This window comes from Oncorhynchus mykiss, chromosome 6 (assembly GCF_013265735.2).
Source record: "Oncorhynchus mykiss isolate Arlee chromosome 6, USDA_OmykA_1.1, whole genome shotgun sequence".
NCBI classification, from domain to species: Eukaryota; Metazoa; Chordata; class Actinopteri; order Salmoniformes; family Salmonidae; genus Oncorhynchus; species Oncorhynchus mykiss.
This window is the reverse complement of record NC_048570.1, coordinates 15,805,675-15,828,322: the sequence shown is the minus strand read 5'-3', so window position 1 is coordinate 15,828,322 and position 22,648 is coordinate 15,805,675. Positions and strand designations below refer to the sequence as shown.

The window sequence follows — 22,648 nt, the reverse complement described above, 5'->3', positions numbered from 1 at the left end:
GCGCGCGCCATGAAGACAGGACACACCTGCTAAAATCGGTTTCCTATTGAACATACCTCGTTCTCTAAGAAATATTATAGTTTGATTACATTTTAGGGTATCTGTGGAGTAAATATAAACTTATTTTGATTTGTGGAAACAAAGTTTAGGGTTAGATTTTTGGATTCCTTTCTCTGCATGTTGAACGAGTGGATTCCTCTACTCGATGGCGCCAACTAAACAGACTTTTTGGGATATAAAGAAAGATTTTATCTAACAAAAATACACTTCATGTTTTAGCTGGGACCCTTTGGATGACAAATCAGAGGAACATTTTCAAAAAGTAAGTGAACATTTAATCGCTATTTGTGAATTTATGAAACTTGTGCCAGTGGAAAAATATTTTGATGTGGGGCGCCGTCCTCAAACAATCGCATGGCATGTTTTTGCTGTAATAGTTACTGTAAATCGGAAAGTGCAGTTAGATTAACAATAACTTAAGCTTTCAACCGATATAAGACACTTATATGTACCTACATTTTTAATATCCATAATTTTAAGATTATTTATTGCGCTCCCTCCAGTTTCACTGCTAGCGGGACACCTATCCCTAAAAGTTGCTGAGAGTCCCTGTAATCCTAGATTCAGATCATTCAGGCGAGAAAAAACATCACCCAGATAGGCCAGTCATGTGAGAAACTCGTCATCATGTCAGACATGTGTACCCAAGTGGCGTCGGGAGCAACTGCTTGCATGCGCGTTACCACTCCACTACGTCTTCCTGCCATGGCTTTTGCGCCATCAGTACAGATACCAACACATCTTGACCACCAAAGTCCATTTGATGTCACAAAGCTGTCCAGTACTTAAAAAAATATCCTTTCCTTTTGTCCTGGTTTGCAGAAGAGGATGTCTTCCTTACTTGACCCCATAAACATAGTGGACATACACCAGGAGCTGTGCCAGATCTGTTGACTCATCCAGCTGTAATGCATAGAATTCACTGACTTGTATGCGAAGCAGTAATTGTTTCAAAACATCTCCTGCCATGTCACTGATGCGACGTGAAACAGTTTGATGAAGGCATTGTTTGTATTGTTTCTTTTTGCTTTTTCCCCAGCATTGTCCCAGCCATATCCGCGGCAGCAGGAAGAATGAAGTCCTCCACAATAGTATGGGACTTGCCTGTCCTAGCCACTCGGTAGCACACCATATAAGACACTGCTAGCCCATCTTATTAATGGTGTCTGTTGCTTTTATACATGTCTTACTACTCGAAGGTCGTCTTTATTCTCCCTCCAAAAACTCCCGTGGCTTATTTTTAAAATGTGCATGTTTTGTTTCTAAATGTCTGCACAAGATAGTACTTTTGCACATATAACACACTGTGGCTGAGGAAAGGCACTACTCCCAATATAAGTGAACCCCAAATCAATGTAGTTCTCATCATATTTGCGCCGCTTCGATGGTCCAACGTCCCTGTCTGTTGTTCGGTGCTTTCCCGGGTAAGGGGGCAGGCAGTAGCTCTTCGGCTGCACCAGATTCACAACTGTCAGTGTCCATGCTAGCTGGGCTAACAACAAATGTAGAATTACTGATGCTAGCTTTGCATGTGTTCGTGGAAGCAGAACAACTTGTGTCGTCGACAGGTGCATGTGTAGTACTGCAGGTAGTTTTCGAGCAATCTGAATTCCCACGAGAGAGTAACGGTTAATGTGATCGGATGTTCATTATTTGACTAGGCTACCTGTATTTGACATTGTGTTGTTATTTCGCTGAACACTAGATGGTTTAATTTCATTTTTGGCAGTGAAACGAGGCTACTCAGGCGAGAATAAAACCTCACCCAAATGTATAGCCCCGATGGAAAATATAGATGGACTGTTTGAAAATCTGAAGAATTATTATTATTTTTTTTTAAACGTTTTATATGTATTATAAAAAAGTGAATCACATTTTTATTTGACGTACTCCCGACGGCATTGCGCGAACCGCTGGGGGTAGTCATTGTCTCCTCCACTTTGAGCCATGAGAGATGTACACGCATGTTATTAACATTAGCTCTCCGTGTGCATTTAAGGGCCAGCCTAGCCGTGATTTCACTCACTGTAGTAGCTGATGTGTATAGTGTTGAGTCATCCGCATACACAGACACACAGGCTTTACTCAAAGGCCAGTGGAATGTCATTAGTAAAGACTGAAAAAAGTAAGGTACCTAGACAGCTCCCCTGGGGAATTCCTGATACTACATGGATTATGCTGAAGAGGCTTCCATTAAAGAATGCCCTCTGTGTTCTGTTAGACAGGTAACTCTTTTTCCACAATATAGCAGGGGTTGTAAAGCCATAACACATACATTTTTCCAACAGCAGACTATGATCGATAATGTCAAAAGCCGCACTGAAGTCTAACAAAACAGCCCCCACAATCTTTTCATCATCAGTTTCTCAGCCAAACATCAGTCAACAAGTGCCATGCTTGTTGAATGTCCTTCCCTATAAGCATGCTGAAAGTCTGGTTGTCAATTTGTTTACAGTAAAATAGCATTGTATCTGGTCAAACAACTTAAAAAAAAAGTTTACTAAGGGTTGGTAACAGGCCGATTGGTCTGCTACTTGAGCCAGTAAAGGGGGTATTTACTGTTATTGTGTAGCATAATTACTTTAGCTTCCCTCCAGTCCTGAGGGCACACTTTCTAGTAGGCTTAGATTGAAGATATGGCAAATAGTAGTGGCAATATCGTCCACTATTACCCTCAGTAATTTTCCATCCAAGTTTTCACTTCTTCCACATTCACTTTACAGAAGAAAAAATTGCAATGCTTGTCTTTCATAGTTTGATCAGTTATAGTTCGATAATTAAAAGTAATTGTCAATATCAGTGGGTTTTGTGATGATTCAATGAATGATGGAGCCGAGTTTGCCTTTTACCCAACATTTCATTTAAGGTTCTGCAAAGCTTTTTACTATCATTCTTTATATAATTTATCTTTGTTTCATAGTAAAGTTTCTTCTTTTTATTCAGTTTAGTCACATGACTTTTCATTTTGCAGACCTGCACAAGTCTCCTAGCCAGTTATGGAGGACTAAAAGTCTGCTGAAACGTTCAATGCCAAGATTTCGGGAGGGCACAGGGACAGATATTATGGGGTGTTTGTTGGTGTCAAGCAGAGACCCAATCAGTTCTTTAAAAAAAAAATATTTCAACTTTTTATTCAGGAACTGAGACATTTCTCACCATTGAACTGCCCAATACAATGGCCAGAGAAGGGGATGGAGAAATCCACCCATTCCTACCCATCACACAATTAGTTCAATCCTTCACGGGCCCACGAGAAGTAGGATAGCATACACCCTGTGCTCCCAGTGATAGGTCCAGACCTCGCACAGCAGGCAATGCCCTGTCAGATCCAGAGAGGGAAAGGAGCCGAACTCAATGATGACGCCATTGCTGGAGTCAGCGTAGTTGGAGTCAGCACAACCGTCGCAGGCACAGGCAGTCCTAGTGATGAAGGCTCAGGTACAGTAGATCAGGCACCAGTGCAGCGAAGCTATTCCTTATGTCAATCTGCTCTGAATCCGCTGAGCAGCATGCTGCTGCCTTCAGTTTCCACAACTTGTGACATGGGACCTGCGCTGATTGGAACAATCCTCTTGCTGATCTCCATCTACTACACTACAAGCTGGAGGAGAAGAAGCAGATGGAGACAACTTCGTTGGCAGACAAGTTCCAGGTAGCACAGGCCATTCGGATAGGGACAGATGACAAGGAAGGGATACATCCATCTTTTACAGCGCTGGAAGTGTTTCTTAGCTATTCCAGGTGAAGCGGGCTCCATTGCAACCTTGCTGGGTAGTTGGTAGCAGGTGTTAACACAAACATGAAAAAAAAAAGTTTAGAAACAACTGGCCGAAACAGCAGGTCGAGGCACAGGAGGCATCTGAGTTTGTGAATGTTTTAACATAAATTTCAAGGTTATTTGGAGGTTTTTGAGTAACTTCCTTAAAACTTTCACTGAATGTTTCAATAAGACTTTTAAATGCACTGCTTTAATAACTGTTTTGAACTCGAAGCACAGATAGGACACATGGAAATTTATTTGCTTAGGCATTAGTATGCAAACACGTATTTTTTTGTGACACAGCGTCAGTGAGATGAAAAGCTATGGGCCCTGTTTCAGAAAACGGGTTTCGTGAAAACTCAGTCGACTCACAGTTGAAGGAAACTCTGGGGTTTCGGTTTCAGAAAGCAAATTCAGATGAACTCCGAGTCAGTGTTACTGTGGCAACGTACTCTGTGAAGTTAACCTGCCAGCAAGCAGGTTGTCTTCAACTAACCCAGAGTTTCTCCTCCTCTTTAGCTGAAGCCTACAGACTGAAGAAGGTGTCAGACATGGCGTGTCCTTTTCTTGAAGAGCCAGTTGATATTGAAGCACAAATACTCCGCAGAGTAATGTGACTCTTGCACTGAAGCGTTTACTGTACACATTTGTGGTGTTCCCAAGTCACAGACCCACAAGACTCAAAGAGTTCTAGGTATCAGTCTAAGCAATAATTTATTTAGTATGAAGCTTTGGGACTTGAAGCACTAATCAGTTAACTTGATATATTTTAGGGTTTCCCTGTGTGATTGGCTGCATAGATGGTACTCATATTCCTACCACAGCTCCTTCAGTAAATTAAGGAGATTATGTGAATAGGAAGTCTTTCCACATCATTAATGTGCAGGTAGGCCTCAATAGTAGCCTTAAGTATTCCAAATGAAATATACTTCACAATACAGCTACAACAACTAATTAGTGTTCTGCATTGTGAAGATCATATGTGATGCAGCCTATCTCATCAGCAATGTGGAAGCAAAGTGGCCTGGGTCTGTGTATGACTGTCAGCGCCGTGTGTATAGGTGGCAGGGAAGTCAGGCGCAGGAGAGTCAAAATGGAGTGTAAATGGAGTCTTTTAATAAATGTCCACAGAACATGCTCCATAACACTAAAAAGTACAGACCTGAAAAAACATGGGTACGAGGACCCGTCACACACCAACACAACAAATAAACAACACTGACAATAAAATAATCTCTGACAAAGACATGAGGGGAAACAGAGGGTGAAAAACACAACAGGTAATGAATGGGATTGAAAACAGGTGTGTGGGAAGACAAGACAAAACCAATGGAAAATGAAAAATGGATCAATGATGGCTAGAAGACCGGTGACGTCGAACGCCGAGCACCGCCCGAACAAGGAGAGGCAACGACTTCGGCAGAAGTCGTGACAGACTCGCACATTTTTGTGAGTGTACACTGACCGCTAGATTTGCCCATGGTGAGTTATACATCTGTATCCTATTATAATCAATATTTTGTTTCTGCCTATTGCAACTGAAAATGTAAACTTGTATGATCATAGGAGAGTTTGATGGTTACCTGCTCAGTGACAGAGGTTACCCCTGCCAGCCCTTTTTGCTGACCCCTTACCCTGATCCTGAGCCCATCCCGCAGCAACGTTATAACTTGGCTCACTGCAGGACACGAGCCAGGGTAGAGATGACCATTGGGATGCTCAAGGCCCAGTTCCAGTTCCTTCGTAGGCTCAGGGTCACCCCACTAGCCTGTTCAACCTCTCTTTCGTGTAGTCTGAGATACCCAAAGATTGGAAAGCAGCTGCGGTCATCCCCCTCTTCAAAGGGGGGGGGGGGACACTCTTGACCCAAACTGCTACAGACCTATATCTATCCTACCCTTCCTTTCTAAGGTCTTCGAAAGCCAAGTCAACAAACAGATTACCGACCATATTCATTGACCTGGCCATTGCTTTCAACTGTCAATCACCACATTCTCATCAGCAGACTCTATAGCCTTGGTTTCTCAAATGATTGCCTCGCCTGGTTCACCAACTATTTCTCTGATAGAGTTCAGGGTGTCAAATCGTAGGGCCTGTTGTCCGGGCCTCTGGCAGTCTCTGGGGGTGCCACAGGATTCAATTCTTGGACCGACTCTCGTCTCTGTATACATCAATGATGTTGCTCTTGCTGGTGAGTCTCTGATCCACCTCTACGCAGACGACACCATTCTGTATACTTCTGGCCCTTCTTTGGACTCTGTTAACAACCCTCCAGACGAGCTTCAATGCCATACAACTCTCCTTGCGTGGCCTCCAATTGCTCTTAAATACAAGTAAAACTAAATGCATGCTCTTCAACCGATCGCTGCCTGCACCTGCCCGCCCGTCCAACATCACTACTCTGGACAGTTTTGTCTTAGAATATGTGGACAACTACAAATACCTAGGTGTCTGGTTAGACTAAACGCTCCTTCCAGACTCTCAAACATCTCCAATCCAAAGTTAAATACCCTACTCAATAAATTGGATGCAGTCTATCAGTGTCATTCGTTTTGTCACCAAAGCCCCATATACTACCCACCACTGCGACCTGTACGCTCTCGTTGGCTGGCCCTCGCTTCATACTCGTCGCCATACCCACTGGCTCCAGGTCATCTACAAGACCCTGCTAGGTAAAGTCCCCCCTTATCTCACCTCGCTGGTCACCATAGTAGCACGCGCTCCAGCAGGTATCTCTGGTCACCCCCAAAACCAATTCTTACTTTGGCCGCCTCACCTTCCAGTTCTCTGCTGCCAATGACTGGAACGAACTGGAAACATTTATCCCCCTCACTAGCTTTAAGCACCAGCTGTCAGAGCAGCTCACAGCACCTGTACATAGCCCAAACTACTACCTCTCCCCTACTGTATTTATTTAGCTCCTTTGCACCCCATTATTTCTCTTTACTTTGCACATTCTTCCACTGCAAATCTACCATTCGTGTTTTTTTTTTTACTTACTATATTGTATTTACTTCGCCACCATGGCCTTTACCTCCCTTCTCACCTCATTTGCTCACATAGTATATAGACTCATTTTTTTCTACTGTATGTTTGTTTTATTCCATGTGTAACTCTGTTGTATGTGTCAAACTGCTTTGCTTTATCTTGGCCAGGTCGCAATTGTAAATGAGAACTTGTTCTCAACTAGCCTACCTGGTTAAATAAAGGTGAAATAAAATACATTTAAAAAAGGGTGTGTGACATGTGTGATTCTCCACAACATTAGAGAACAATGTCCTACTCAATCAGTGAATGATCCTGACCACCCCGCTGACGCACGAGATGGAAGAGCAGTCAGAGGCACAATATGCTGCCATCATTTCTGATTGACCCATCACCTCCCCAGTGTCAAATAAAGACAGTATTCCTTTTTATGAAGTCTTTATTTTCTACAAGTACAAATGCAGTACAGTAGTTAATATTTTTTATGTTGCTCAAACAAAACTGATGTTCTAGCAGTTGTATTTCTATTTTTATATTTTACATCTCCAGCCTTGGTCAATTTCTAGATTTCATTTTTCAATTTGTTTCTCTAAGTACACCTTGCACAGTGGTTTCACACAAGAGCTATAGGAACACAAAAAAATGACAGTACGTTTCAGTGCCAGGTCTACTTGGGTTCATTGTAAGTCATGGGCTAATGCTGAACAACATCTTGTTGAATTTTGGAGGTGGATGGACCCTCTTCCTCATTGTAATTTACAGAATTGCTCTGTTAAAGAAAAATAAGGTGCAAGTTAAATTATGGTAGAACACTATCAACAGTTAACTGTTATTTAAGGTGTAAACCTCAATAGGCCTCACTGTATTTTCCCCCTCTTTGTTGCAGCTGACAAGGTGTCTTCGTCATCCTCCTGTAATGAAAATGAACCATTTTGGGGTTGTACTGTTGGGGAATAATCAGAATTAGTTGGTAACATAGGCAAGATGTTTTATAGTTATCATATGTTTGTAAGTTACTTCATCAGAATTTTTATTTTTGTATAATACTGTGGCCGGGTTTGCCGTCATCTGTTCTGTCAGGACTAAGTTACTTGGGCCGCAGAGAGGGGAGAGGTCAAGCGTGTATCTCTTGGCTCCACAATGTCTGTGTGCCAGTCAATGTGTCTGTGATCTTGTCAAGGAGGGGTGGATTTGATATATGCCTGTTGATATGAGGATTTGTTTTATGGTTCTGAGTTTGAGGAAAGAACATAGTTTAGGAGACAAAGCTGAACGATAAATTATGGCCAATGCTGTCTGGCTATGTGTCTGTTATAAAGGATCTCAGTTGCAATGTGTAAGGGACTCAGAATTCATTTATAGACACTGAATTGATCTGAGAGTCACAGGGTTGTGATGGAGCTCATATAATTAAATATTGACTTAAATATGCTCTCATGATTTGGTAAATACAGGACATTTCCACGACAGTACTCTAACCCATTATGAAAAATCTGGGGAGTATTAAGAGTACTTAAAACTGCATGGAGGTCAGTTATGGCAGAAGGCTCCACCAGACATTACACCATCAGTAACTGGTAGAAGATTAGACAGTTAAATAATAACTTTACCCAGAAGTGCCCCACCTAATTTGAATTTAGTTTACAACAGTGTGCAGGCCACATCAACTTTCCAAATATATAACGCTGAGTCACCTTAAAATGGATTATGATCTGAAGGACAACTAAGAATCTGAAAAAGTAACAGCAGTCAATTACAAAGAATTGTACCGATACAAGAAACTCAGTGTGTCAAGTTGTCTAAGATGGGTGGGAGCGTCACTGAGGTAACACTGGCAAAAGGATGAATGTACATATACCGTTAATTTGAATAACTAACCTTTTATGTAGGCCTTTCTGGGGGGTGGTTGGGTCAGATGAGCTTCCTCCAGAGACGCCTTCAGCAATAGGTCACCCACTGTTTTGATTGAGGGCCCCCACCGGTTTTCTGTCCCTCAGCCTTTTTTGTATTGGCTATAATGGAGGTCAAATCTGTCCAGTAAGCACATATTTGGAGACTTGTATGTATAAAGGCATTTTAGGTGTTACTTTTAACTAGACAATATTAAATACTTGGTGTTGAGATGGCTGAAAATTTTACTTTTTTTGCTTAGAAAATGTCAAACTACTTAAATATATCAAAATGTTGAATGTAATCTCTGAATGCTGTTTAATTTGGTAGGGTAGGCTAAACATCAATTGCTTGTAATGAAATTACACCTTACCTGTTTGAAGGAAATTTTTATATTTCATATTCAGTTGCTGCCATGTACATTTTGTGCCTGTTGGGTTGCACCTGCATAAATGTTAACACACACACACACACACACACACACACACACACAATAAATGATGAATAAGTGGAACACTCGAGATAAAAAATAAAAACAATTCAATGAACACTCACACATTGACTCGGTCAGGAATTTTCTGCCACGCCAGCTCACATTCTTTTTCTGCTGCTACTGTATTGTTTTTTCTTAAATATATACTCATATTCCACATACACATTCATTAATATATAACTCCACTGGGGAGAAGTAGGAGGTTTGAGCCCTTTTCTCTCCTGTTTCCATGATGAATCATGTTATCTGCGTTCTATTGACCAGGGCTTTTTATCTCCTCATGTGTGTACTTTACTCAGGGTTAACTTAACTCAGAGTTGATTGAACTAATTGTTATCACCTGTTCTGAAACTGAAAACTCTTGAGTTTGACAGCTCAGAGTTAGTCAACCCAGAGTTCAGGTTTAAACCTGCTTTCTGAAACAGGGCTCTGATCTTCTGTTGTCTATCGATGGAACTATTCCACTGCAACACCAGGCTGGAGCTAGCATACCCATAGAAAACTGTTCATTAGTCTATTCAAACAGACCCCATTTCAAAGGAAACAAGCACTCATTAATATCAGATGTGGCCAATTTAAGTGTGATCACACCTGAACACACTTAAAGCTACAATCACTTTTTGGGCGACCTGACCAAATTCGCATAGAAATGTGTATTAAAAATGTGTGATCTGTCATTGTCATTGAAAGCCAGTCTTAGAAGTGGTAGATCTGTTCTATGTAAGCAATTTCATGCTTAAATTTAGTTTTTTAGTCTTTTACTTTCAGTTTTGAACTCCAGCTTCAAACAGCTAAAAATACAATATTTTTGGTTATGGAAAATCTATTTCACAGCGGTTTAGATGGTACAATGATCCTCTACACAATCACTGCTTGTTTTGTCACATAAACTATTAGAATTTTAGCAACCTGGAAATGGCAGGGTGATATCTGCATGGTATATGGTATTTTTACCTAGATAGAGGATAGAGAGAGTTTTGTTGAAGCTGAGAATGGAATGTATCTGTCCTATTATTTTTTAGAACGTTCTTTGAACGTTACTATTGTTTTCTTGTCTTCTGAGAATGGAATTTATGTTTTTAAATAATATTCTTAGAATGTTCTCTGAATGTTACTCAAGTGTTCTGAAATTCCCACAGAAGAATGTTCTCTGAACATTTTGAGAGCATGACTATCTATTGAATCACGAGGAAACCAGTAGAAAAAGTTTTGCAGAAGTACTGACATTCCCACAGAAGAACGTTTCTTAACATCTGAATGCAAAATAATCATAGGACAAACTCACTCTCACCCAGCTCTCAGAAACATATGGCTCTCAGAATGTTATGTGCCAGCTGGTTATGGTTCATGTGATATGAGGGATGATGGTCTTTACAAAAATCAGTGACATTGCTATCATGCTTTATGGCTGTTGTCATCAGGTGTTACAAATAGTAGACTACAAATATCTGTTGAGCTTGAGGATTCTTTTTTGAATTTGCATTGATATTGTGTTCCTCGTCTTTCCTTAAAAAAAAGCTGCCATCTTAGTGAGTTTCTCTTTCATTGTTTTTGACAATTTGAGCTTCCCCATTCTCTTTGACCATGCCTGAGTGGATGTTTCCCGATTTGACTAACAAAGCATAAATGTAATGTAGTCATGGGAACCGGGAAGCTGCTGCCTGAGCATCTGTGTGTCATCTCATTTAACCCGTGCTTTGATCTGATAGTACTGCAAACTCCCCCTCTAGTCATCCTTCTAATGACCATGTCAATACACATTAGCTAAATGTCTGAGTACCATGTCGTTTAGGTTATGGCCATGCACTTAATTACATAGGCTTGAACATTAGGCATCAAAAACATGCTCTATCTAAAAAATGTATTTGACAAACTATGCTGTTGAGGTTCAGACACCACATTTTCAGTCCTCAATGTCTGACGTGATTATGTTTACTGCCATCATCTAGACAATGTTTTGTTTCAAATAACCCCTCAGCAGCAACTAGGCTAGTCCACCATACTTTCTCAGACACTAGGCTGTTTTATCAATTTAACTTTAGAGTGCCGTAGATCTGTAGAAGCATGGAGGAGCTAAAAGGCCAAGTGTGATTAATTTTGACAGGAAGTGCAGGCCAGGTGTGAGGTGACATCGAATACCTTTCTCACCCGCTCGGCGGGATGTGATTGGCCTAGTGGCATACACTGTGCGACGGCCACATGCTAAGTTGGAGGAAGCTGCCTCAAGACATTGATCTTAGGGCAGTTTTGTGTCTTTCTCCCGAATGGTTAAGAATAGGATTTGGGTAGGTAAGCTGTTCTTTAATCTTCAACTTTTATCCGGAGTGACAGGCTTCAGAAGTGGGCGGTGGCCTCCTGTGGCGCTCCTCTCACCACTTCCTGTTGTGCCCTCTGGGCTTCTGTCTACCATGACCTTTCTTCCCACCACCACAATGTTGCTGCTCTGTCTGAGAGCTACTGACACACATACAGCATTAAGCATGTCTTGGTGTCACCACTTCTCTCTTTTCATTGCTAAAGGTTCATTGCTAAAGGTTCTCTCTCTCTTTGACTCAATTTCTCTGTATCCCTCGTTCTCTCATCTCTCATTCCCCCTCAGAGCGAGAGAGAGTAAGTACTGGGTGACACTTTTTGGAGAAATGTCTTTTGGTCTGATGAAACAAAAATAGAACTGTTTGGCCATGATGACCATCGTTATGTTTGGAGGAAAAAGGGGGGCGCTTGCAAGCCGAAGAACACCATCCCAACCCTGATGCACGGGGGTGGCAGCATCATGTTGGGGGGTGCTTTGCTGTAGGAGGGACTGGTGCACTTTACAAAATAGACGGCATCAAGAGGATGGAAAATTATGTGGCTATATTAAAGCAACATCTCAAGACATCATTCAGGAAATTAAAGCTTGTTCGCAAATGGGTCTTCCAAATGGACAATGACTCCAAGCATACTTCCAAAATTGTGGTAAAATGGCTTAAAGACAACAAAGTCAATGTATTGGAGTGGCCATCACAAAGACCTGATGTCAATCCTATAGAACATTTGTGGGCAGAAATGAAAAGCGTGTGCGAGCAAGGAGGCCTACAAACCTGACTCAGTTACACAAGCTCTGTCAGGAGGAATGGGCCAAAATTCCCCAAATGTATTGTGGGATGCTTGTGGAAGGCTACCTGAAATGTTTGACTCAAGTTAAACAATTTAAAGGCAATGCTACCAAGTACTAATTGAGTGTATGTAAACTTCTGACCTACTGGGAATGTGATGAAATAAATAAAAGCTGAAATAAATAATTCTCTCTACTATTATTCTGACATTTCACATTCTTAAAGTAAAGTGGTGATCCTAACTGACCTAAAACAGGGAATTTTTACTTGGAGTAAATGTCAGTAATTGTGAAAAACTGAGTTTAAATGTATTTGGCTAAGGTGTATGTAAACTTCCGACTTTAACTGTATGTTTCCAGTGCGTGGTGGCCTTCTGTCGAGCCTCCTGCTGTCTCCCAGTGCTAGCCCCCCACTGTCTAGTCTCCTGATTTGTATTCCATTATAGTCTAGCCAGTGCTGTCTAGCCCCTTTCTGTCTATACCCCTGCTGTCTCCCAGTTCTAGCCACCTGCTATCTAGCCTCCTGCTGTCTAGCCCCCCGCTGTCTCCCAGTGCTAGCCCCCTGCTGTCTAGCCCCCTGTTTTCTAGCCCCCTGATTTCTAGCCCCCTGCTGTCTATCGCCCTGCTTTCTCCCAGTGCTGTCTAGCCCCCTGCTGTCTATCCCCCTTCTGTATCCCAGTGCAATCTAGCCCTCTGCTGTTTCGCCTCCTGCTGTCTCACCCCCTGCTGTCTCACCCACTATTCTCTCCCTCTGCTGTCTCGCCCCCTGCCGTGTCGCCCCTGCCGTCTAGACCCCTGCTGTCTCGCACCCTTGCCGTCTCGACCCCTGCCGTCTAGCCCCCTGACGTCTCGCCCCCTGCCGTCTAGCTCCCTGCCGTCTCGCCCCCTGCTGTCTAGCCCCCTGCTATCTTGCCCCCTGCAGTCTAGCCCTCTGCTGTCTCATCCCCTGCTGTCTAGCCCCCTGCTGTCTAGCCTGCTGCTGTCTCGTCCCCTGCTGTCTCTCCCCCTGCTGTCTAGCCCCCTGCTGTCTCGCCCCCTGCTGTCTAGCCCCCTGCGGTCTCATCCCCTGCTGTCCTATCCCCCTGCTGTCTCGTCCCCTGCTGTCTCGTCCCCTGCTGTCTAGCCCCCTGCTGTCTAGCCCCCTGCCGTCTCGCCCCCTGCCGTCTCGCCCCCTACCGTCTAGCCCCCTGCTGTCTAGCCCTCTGCTGTCTTGCACCCCGCTGTCTCGCCCCCTGCTGTCTCGTCCCCTGGAGTCTAGCCCCCTGCTGTCTAGCCCCCTGCTGTCTCGCCCCCTGCTGTCTCGCTGCCTGCTGTCTCGCCCCCTGCTGTCTCGTCCCCTGGAGTCTAGTCCACTGCTGTCTCGTCCCCTGCTGTCTCGTCCCCTGCTGTCCTATCCCTCTGCTGTCTAGCCCCCTGCTGTCTCGTCCCCTGCTGTCTCGTCCTCTGCTGTCTCGCCCCCTGCTGTCTAGCCCCTGCTGTCTAGCCCCCTGCTGTCTCGTCCCCTGCTCTCTAGCCCCCTGCTGTCTAGCCCCCGCTGTCTCGCCCCCTGCCGTCTAGCCCCCTGCCGTCTAGCCTCCTGCTGTCTAGCCCCCCGCTGTCTCGCCCCTTGCTATCTCGCCCCCTGCTGTCTCGTCCCCTGCTGTCTCGCCCCCTGCTGTCTCGCCCCCTATTGTCTAGTCCCCTGCTGTCTAGCCCCCTGCTGTCTCGTCCCCTGCTGTCTAGCCCCCTGCTGTCTAGCCCCCTGCTGTCTCGCCCCCTGCTGTCTCGCCCCCTGCTGTCTCGTCCCCTGCTGTCTCGCCCCCTATTGTCTAGCCCCCTGCTGTCTATCCCCCTGCTGTCTAGCCCAGTGCTAGCCCCTGCTGTCTAGCCCCCTGTTTTCTAGCCCCCTGAGTTCTCCCACCTGCTGTATTGCCCCCTGAATCTCTAGCCAACTGCTGTCTATCCCCCTTCTGTATCCTAGTGCTGTGTAGCCCTCAGCTGTCTTGCCCCCTGCTTTCTCACCACCTGCTGTCTCACCACCTGCTGTCTCACCCACTGCTATCTTGCCCTCTGCCGTCTAGACCCCTGCCGACTCGCCCCCTACCGTCTTGCCCCCTGCCGTCTCGCCCCTACTGTCTAGCCCCCCGCTGTCTCGCCCCTTGCTATCTCACCCCTGCTGTCTCGTCCCCTGCTGTCTCGCCCCCTGCTGTCTCACCCCCTATTGTCTCGTCCCCTGCTGTCTAGCCCCCTGCTGTCTAGTCCCCTGCTGTCTAGCCCCCTGCTGTATAGCCCCCTGCTGTCTAGCCCAGTGCTATCCCCCTGCTGTCTAGCCCTCAGCTGTCTTGCCCCCTGCTGTCTCACCACCTGCTGTCTCACCACCTGCTGTCTCACCCACTGCTATCTTGCCCTCTGCCGTCTAGAACCCTGCCGACTCGCCCCCTACCGTCTTGCCCCCTGCCGTCTCGCCCCTGCTGTCTAGCCCCCTGCTGTCTCACCCCCTATTGTCGAGCCCCCTGCTGTCTCGCCCTCTGCTGTCTAGCCCCCTGCTGTCTCGTCCCCTGCTGTCTAGCCCCTGCCGTCTCACCCCCTGCTGTCTAGCCCCCTGCCGTCTCATCCCCTGCTGTCCTATCCCCCTGCTGTCTCGCCCCCTGCTGTCTCATCCCCTGGAGTCTAGCCCCCTGCTGTCTCGTCCCCTGCTGTCTCATCCCATGCTGTCTCGCCCCCTGCTGTCTAGCCCCCTGCTGTCTAGCCCCCTGCTGTCTCGTCCCCTGCTGTCTCGTCCCCTGCTGTCTCAACCCCTGCTGTCTAGTCCACTGCTGTCTAGCCCCCTGCTGTCTCGTTTCCTGCTGTCTAGCCCCCTGCTGTCTAGCCCCCTGCTGTCTAGCCCCCTGCTGTCTCTCCCCCTGCTGTCTCGTCCCCTGCTGTCTAGCCCAGTGCTATCCCCCTGCTGTCTAGCCCAGTGCTAGCCCCCTGCTGTCTAGCCCCCTGTTTTCTAGCCCCCTGAGTTCTCCCACCTGCTGTATTGCCCCCTGAATCTCTAGCCAACTGCTGTCTATCCCCCTTCTGTATCCTAGTGCTGTGTAGCCCTCAGCTGTCTTGCCCCCTGCTTTCTCACCACCTGCTGTCTCACCACCTGCTGTCTCACCCACTGCTATCTTGCCCTCTGCCGTCTAGACCCCTGCCGACTCGCCCCCTACCGTCTTGCCCCCTGCCGTCTCGCCCCTACTGTCTAGCCCCCCGCTGTCTCGCCCCTTGCTATCTCACCCCTGCTGTCTCGTCCCCTGCTGTCTCGCCCCCTGCTGTCTCACCCCCTATTGTCTCGTCCCCTGCTGTCTAGCCCCCTGCTGTCTAGTCCCCTGCTGTCTAGCCCCCTGCTGTATAGCCCCCTGCTGTCTAGCCCAGTGCTATCCCCCTGCTGTCTAGCCCTCAGCTGTCTTGCCCCCTGCTGTCTCACCACCTGCTGTCTCACCACCTGCTGTCTCACCCACTGCTATCATGCCCTCTGCCGTCTAGAACCCTGCCGACTCGCCCCCTACCGTCTTGCCCCCTGCCGTCTTGCCCCTGCTGTCTAGCCCCCTGCTGTCTCACCCCCTATTGTCGAGCCCCCTGCTGTCTCGCCCTCTGCTGTCTAGCCCCCTGCTGTCTCGTCCCCTGCTGTCTAGCCCCTGCCGTCTCACCCCCTGCTGTCTAGCCCCCTGCCGTCTCATCCCCTGCTGTCCTATCCCCCTGCTGTCTCGCCCCCTGCTGTCTCATCCCCTGGAGTCTAGCCCCCTGCTGTCTCGTCCCCTGCTGTCTCATCCCATGCTGTCTCGCCCCCTGCTGTCTAGCCCCCTGCTGTCTAGCCCCCTGCTGTCTCGTCCCCTGCTGTCTCGTCCCCTGCTGTCTCAACCCCTGCTGTCTAGTCCACTGCTGTCTAGCCCCCTGCTGTCTCGTTTCCTGCTGTCTAGCCCCCTGCTGTCTAGCCCCCTGCTGTCTCTCCCCCTGCTGTCTCGTCCCCTGCTGTCTCTTCCCCTGCTGTCTAGCCCCCTGCTGTCTAGTCCCCTGCTGTCTAGCCCCCTGCTGTCTCGTCCCCTGCTGTCTCGTCGCCTGGAGTCTAGTCCCCTGCTGTCTCGCCCTCTGCTGTCTCGTCCCCTGCAGTCTCGCCCCCTGGTGTCTAGCCCCCTGCTGTCTAGCCCCCCGCTGTCTAGCCCAGTGCTAGCTCCCTGCTGTCTAGCCCACTGCTAGCCCCCTGCTGTCTAGCCACCCACTGTCTCACCCCCTGCCGTCTCACCCCCTGTTGTCTCACCCCTGCTATGTCGTCCACCCTGCTGTCTATCCCCCTGCTGTCTAGCCCCCTGCTGTCTATCCCCCTGCTGTCTCGTCCCCTGCTGTCTCTTCCCCTGCTATCTCGTCCTCTGCTGTCTCGTCCCCTGCTGTCTCGCCCCTGCCGTCTCACCCACTGCTGTCTCGTCCCCTGCTGTCTCGTCCCCTGCTGTCTCGTCCCCTGCTGTCTCTTCCCCTGCTGTCTAGTCCCCTGCTGTCTAGTCCCCTGCTGTCTAGCCCCCTGCTGTCTCGTCCCCTGCTGTCTCGTCGCCTGGAGTCTAGTCCCCTGCTGTCTCGCCCCCTGCTGTCTCATCCCCTGCTGTCTCGCCCCCTGGTGTCTAGCCCCCTGCTGTCTAGCCCCCTGCTGTCTAGCCCAGTGCTAGCCCCCTGCTGTCTAGCCCACTGCTAGCCCCCTGCTGTCTAGCCACCCACTGTCTCACCCCCTGCCGTCTCACCCCCTGTTGTCTCACCCCCTGCTATGTCGTCCCCCCTGCTGTCTATCCCCCTGCTGTCTATCCCCCTGCTGTCTAGCCCCCTGCTGTCTCGTCCCCTGCTGTCTCTTCCCCTGCTATCTCGTCCTCTGCTGTCTCGTCCCCTGCTGTCTCGCCCCTGCCGTCTCACCCACTGCTGTCTCGTCCCCTGCTGTCTCGTCCCCTGCTGTCTAGCCCCCTGCTGTCTAGCCCGGTGCTAGCCCCCTGCTCTCTAGCCCCCTGTTTTCTAGCCCCCTGAGTTCATCCCCCTGCTGTATAGCCCCCTGATTTCTAGCCCCCTTCCGTATCCCCCTCACCCACTGCTATCTTGCCCTCTGCCGTCTAGACCCCTGTCGACTCGCCCCCTACCGTCTTGCACACTGCCGTCTCGCCCCTGCTGTCTCGCCCCCTGCTGTCTCGCCCCCTGCTCTCTAGCCCCCTGCTGTCTCGCCCCTGCTGTCTAGCCCCCTGCTGTCTCTTCCCCTGCTGTCTAGCCCCCTGCTGTCTAGTCCCCTGCTGTCTAGCCCCCTGCTGTCTCGTCCCCTGCTGTCTCGTCGCCTGGAGTCTAGTCCCCTGCTGTCTCGCCCCCTGCTGTCTCGTCCCCTGCTGTCTCGCCCCCTGGTGTCTAGCCCCCTGCTGTCTAGCCCCCTGCTGTCTAGCCCAGTGCTAGCCCCCTGCTGTCTAGCCCACTGCTAGCCCCCTGCTGTCTAGCCCACTGCTAGCCCCCTGCTGTCTAGCCACCCACTGTCTCACCCCCTGCCGTCTCACCCCCTGTTGTCTCACCCCCTGCTATGTCGTCCCCCCTGCTGTCTATCCCCCTGCTGTCTAGCCCCCTGCTGTCTCTCCCCCTGCTGTCTCGTCCCCTGCTGTCTCTTCCCCTGCTATCTCGTCCTCTGCTGTCTCGTCCCCTGCTGTCTCGCCCCTGCCGTCTCACCCACTGCTGTCTCGTCCCCTGCTGTCTCGTCCCCTGCTGTCTCTTCCCCTGCTGTCTAGCCCCCTGCTGTCTCGTCCCCTGCTGTCTCGTCGCCTGGAGTCTAGTCCCCTGCTGTCTCGCCCCCTGCTGTCTCGTCCCCTGCTGTCTAGCCCCCTGCTGTCTAGCCCAGTGCTAGCCCCCTGCTATCTAGCCCCCTGTTTTCTAGCCCCCTGAGTTCATCCCCCTGCTGTATAGCCCCCTGATTTCTAGCCCCCTTCTGTATCCCCCTCACCCACTGCTATCTTGCCCTCTGCCGTCTAGACCACTGTCGACTCGCCCCCTACCGTCTTGCACACTGCCGTCTCGCCCCTGCTGTCTCGCCCCCTGCTTTCTCGCCCTCTGCTCTCTAGCCCCCTGCTGTCTCGCCCCTGCTGTCTAGCCCCCTGCTGTCTCGCCCCCTGTTGTCTATCCCCCTGCTGTCTCGCACCCTGCTGTATCGTACCCTGTTGTCTAGCCCCCTGCTGCCTCGCACCCTGCTGTCTCGCCCCCTGCTGTCTCGTCCCCTGTTGTCTAGTCCCCTGCTGTCTTGTCCCCTGCTGTCTCGCCCCTTGCTGTCTCGTCCCCTGCTGTCTCGCCCCGTGCAGTCTAGTCCACTGCTGTCTCGTTCCCTGTGTCTAACCCCCTGCTGTCTCATTTCCTGTTGTCTAGCCCCCTGCTGTCTAGCCCCCTGCGCTCTAGCCCCCTGCGCTCTAGCCCCCTGCCGTCGCGCCCCCTGCCGTCTCGCCCCCCGCCGTCTCGCCCCCCGCTGTCTAGCCACCCGCTGTCTAGCCACCCGCTGTCTCACCCCCTGCTGTCTCACCCCCTGCTGTCTCACCCCCTGCTGTGTCGTCCCCTGCTGTCTCGTCTCCTGCTGTCTCGTCCCCTGCTGTCTCATCCCCTGCTGTCTAGCCCCCTGCTGTCTATCCCCTTGCTGTCTATTGCCCTGATGTCTTTCCCCCTGCTGTCTCGTCCCCTGCTGTCTCGTCCCCTGCTGTCTCGTCCCCTGCTGCCTCGTCCCCTGCTGTCTCGTCCCCTGCTGTCTTGACCCCTGCTGTCTATCCCCCTGCTGTCTATCCCCCTGCTGTCTATCCTCCTGCTGTCTCGTCCCCTGCTGTCTTGTCCCCTGCTGTCTCACCCCCTGCTGTCTCGCCCCCTGCTGTCTATCCCCTTGCTGTCTATTGCCCTGCTGTCTTTCCCCCTGCTGTCTCACCCCCTGCAGTCTTGTCCCCCTGCTGTCTATCCCCCTGCTGTCTTTCTCCCTGCTGTCTAATCCCCTGCTGTCTCGTCCCCTGCTGTCTCGTCCCCTGCTGTCTCATCCCCTGCTGTCTAGCCCCCTGCTGTCTATCCCCTTGCTGTCTATCGCCCTGCTGTCTTTCCCCCTGCTGTCTCGTCCCCTGCTGTCTCGTCCCCTGCTGTCTCGTCCCCTGCTGTCTCGTCCCCTGCTATCTCGTCCCCTGCTGTCTCGTCCCCTGCTGTCTCGTCCCCTGCTGTCTCATCCCCTGCTGTCTAGCCCCCTGCTGTCTCGTTTCCTGCTGTCTAGCCCAGTGCTAGCCCCCTGCTGTCTAGCCCCCTGTTTTCTAGCCCCCTGATTTCTCCCCCCTGATATCTAGCCCCCTGCTGTCTCCCAGTTCTAGCTAGCTGCTGTCTCCCAGTCTGTCTATTCCCCTGCTGTCTATCCCCCTGCTTTCTCCCAGTGCTGTCTAGCCCCCTGCCGTCTAGCCCCCTGCTGTCTATCCCCCTGCTGTCTCGCCCCCTGCCGTCTCGCCCCCTGCTGTCTAGCCCCCAGCCGTCTAGCCCCCTACCGTCTAGCCCACTGCAGTCTAGCCTCCTGCCGTCTCGCCTGCTGCTGTCTCGTCCCCTGCTGTCTCGTCCCCTGCTGTCTCAACCCCTGCTGTCTAGTCCACTGCTGTCTAGCCCCCTGCTGTCTCGTTTCCTGCTGTCTAGCCCCCTGCTGTCTAGCCCCCTGCTGTCTAGCCCCCTGCTGTCTCTCCCCCTGCTGTCTCGTCCCCTGCTGTCTCTTCCCCTGCTGTCTAGCCCCCTGCTGTCTAGTCCCCTGCTGTCTAGCCCCCTGCTGTCTCGTCCCCTGCTGTCTCGTCGCCTGGAGTCTAGTCCCCTGCTGTCTCGCCCTCTGCTGTCTCGTCCCCTGCAGTCTCGCCCCCTGGTGTCTAGCCCCCTGCTGTCTAGCCCCCCGCTGTCTAGCCCAGTGCTAGCTCCCTGCTGTCTAGCCCACTGCTAGCCCCCTGCTGTCTAGCCACCCACTGTCTCACCCCCTGCCGTCTCACCCCCTGTTGTCTCACCCCTGCTATGTCGTCCACCCTGCTGTCTATCCCCCTGCTGTCTAGCCCCCTGCTGTCTATCCCCCTGCTGTCTCGTCCCCTGCTGTCTCTTCCCCTGCTATCTCGTCCTCTGCTGTCTCGTCCCCTGCTGTCTCGCCCCTGCCGTCTCACCCACTGCTGTCTCGTCCCCTGCTGTCTCGTCCCCTGCTGTCTCGTCCCCTGCTGTCTCTTCCCCTGCTGTCTAGTCCCCTGCTGTCTAGTCCCCTGCTGTCTAGCCCCCTGCTGTCTCGTCCCCTGCTGTCTCGTCGCCTGGAGTCTAGTCCCCTGCTGTCTCGCCCCCTGCTGTCTCATCCCCTGCTGTCTCGCCCCCTGGTGTCTAGCCCCCTGCTGTCTAGCCCCCTGCTGTCTAGCCCAGTGCTAGCCCCCTGCTGTCTAGCCCACTGCTAGCCCCCTGCTGTCTAGCCACCCACTGTCTCACCCCCTGCCGTCTCACCCCCTGTTGTCTCACCCCCTGCTATGTCGTCCCCCCTGCTGTCTATCCCCCTGCTGTCTATCCCCCTGCTGTCTAGCCCCCTGCTGTCTCGTCCCCTGCTGTCTCTTCCCCTGCTATCTCGTCCTCTGCTGTCTCGTCCCCTGCTGTCTCGCCCCTGCCGTCTCACCCACTGCTGTCTCGTCCCCTGCTGTCTCGTCCCCTGCTGTCTAGCCCCCTGCTGTCTAGCCCGGTGCTAGCCCCCTGCTCTCTAGCCCCCTGTTTTCTAGCCCCCTGAGTTCATCCCCCTGCTGTATAGCCCCCTGATTTCTAGCCCCCTTCCGTATCCCCCTCACCCACTGCTATCTTGCCCTCTGCCGTCTAGACCCCTGTCGACTCGCCCCCTACCGTCTTGCACACTGCCGTCTCGCCCCTGCTGTCTCGCCCCCTGCTCTCTAGCCCCCTGCTGTCTCGCCCCTGCTGTCTAGCCCCCTGCTGTCTCTTCCCCTGCTGTCTAGCCCCCTGCTGTCTAGTCCCCTGCTGTCTAGCCCCCTGCTGTCTCGTCCCCTGCTGTCTCGTCGCCTGGAGTCTAGTCCCCTGCTGTCTCGCCCCCTGCTGTCTCGTCCCCTGCTGTCTCGCCCCCTGGTGTCTAGCCCCCTGCTGTCTAGCCCCCTGCTGTCTAGCCCAGTGCTAGCCCCCTGCTGTCTAGCCCACTGCTAGCCCCCTGCTGTCTAGCCCACTGCTAGCCCCCTGCTGTCTAGCCACCCACTGTCTCACCCCCTGCCGTCTCACCCCCTGTTGTCTCACCCCCTGCTATGTCGTCCCCCCTGCTGTCTATCCCCCTGCTGTCTAGCCCCCTGCTGTCTCTCCCCCTGCTGTCTCGTCCCCTGCTGTCTCTTCCCCTGCTATCTCGTCCTCTGCTGTCTCGTCCCCTGCTGTCTCGCCCCTGCCGTCTCACCCACTGCTGTCTCGTCCCCTGCTGTCTCGTCCCCTGCTGTCTCTTCCCCTGCTGTCTAGCCCCCTGCTGTCTCGTCGCCTGGAGTCTAGTCCCCTGCTGTCTATCCCCCTGCTGTCTAGCCCCCTGCTGTCTCTCCCCCTGCTGTCTCGTCCCCTGCTGTCTCTTCCCCTGCTGTCTCTTCCCCTGCTATCTCGTCCTCTGCTGTCTCGTCCCCTGCTGTCTCGCCCCTGCCGTCTCACCCACTGCTGTCTCGTCCCCTGCTGTCTCGTCCCCTGCTGTCTCTTCCCCTGCTGTCTAGCCCCCTGCTGTCTCGTCCCCTGCTGTCTCGTCGCCTGGAGTCTAGTCCCCTGCTGTCTCGCCCCCTGCTGTCTCGTCCCCTGCTGTCTAGCCCCCTGCTGTCTAGCCCAGTGCTAGCCCCCTGCTATCTAGCCCCCTGTTTTCTAGCCCCCTGAGTTCATCCCCCTGCTGTATAGCCCCCTGATTTCTAGCCCCCTTCTGTATCCCCCTCACCCACTGCTATCTTGCCCTCTGCCGTCTAGACCACTGTCGACTCGCCCCCTACCGTCTTGCACACTGCCGTCTCGCCCCTGCTGTCTCGCCCCCTGCTTTCTCGCCCTCTGCTCTCTAGCCCCCTGCTGTCTCGCCCCTGCTGTCTAGCCCCCTGCTGTCTCGCCCCCTGTTGTCTATCCCCCTGCTGTCTCGCACCCTGCTGTATCGTACCCTGTTGTCTAGCCCCCTGCTGCCTCGCACCCTGCTGTCTCGCCCCCTGCTGTCTCGTCCCCTGTTGTCTAGTCCCCTGCTGTCTTGTCCCCTGCTGTCTCGCCCCTTGCTGTCTCGTCCCCTGCTGTCTCGCCTCGTGCAGTCTAGTCCACTGCTGTCTCGTTCCCTGTGTCTAACCCCCTGCTGTCTCATTTCCTGTTGTCTAGCCCCCTGCTGTCTAGCCCCCTGCGCTCTAGC

General features: G+C 51.4%; 1 long non-coding RNA gene across 2 annotated transcripts; it reads right to left on the bottom strand.

The window, feature by feature from the left end:
- Positions 1 to 7,232: 7,232 nt before the first annotated feature.
- LOC110525007 lies at positions 7,233 to 10,873 on the bottom strand. Of its 2 annotated transcripts, none has more exons than XR_002473690.2 (5): positions 9,251 to 10,873; positions 9,069 to 9,139; positions 8,684 to 8,835; positions 7,667 to 7,748; positions 7,233 to 7,574 (listed from the first exon to the last, which is right to left on the bottom strand). It is a non-coding gene; the product is annotated as an uncharacterized LOC110525007 (long non-coding RNA). The 2 variants fall into 2 exon arrangements; XR_002473691.2 differs by having other exon boundaries at positions 8,684 to 8,817.
- Positions 10,874 to 22,648: the final 11,775 nt, after the last annotated feature.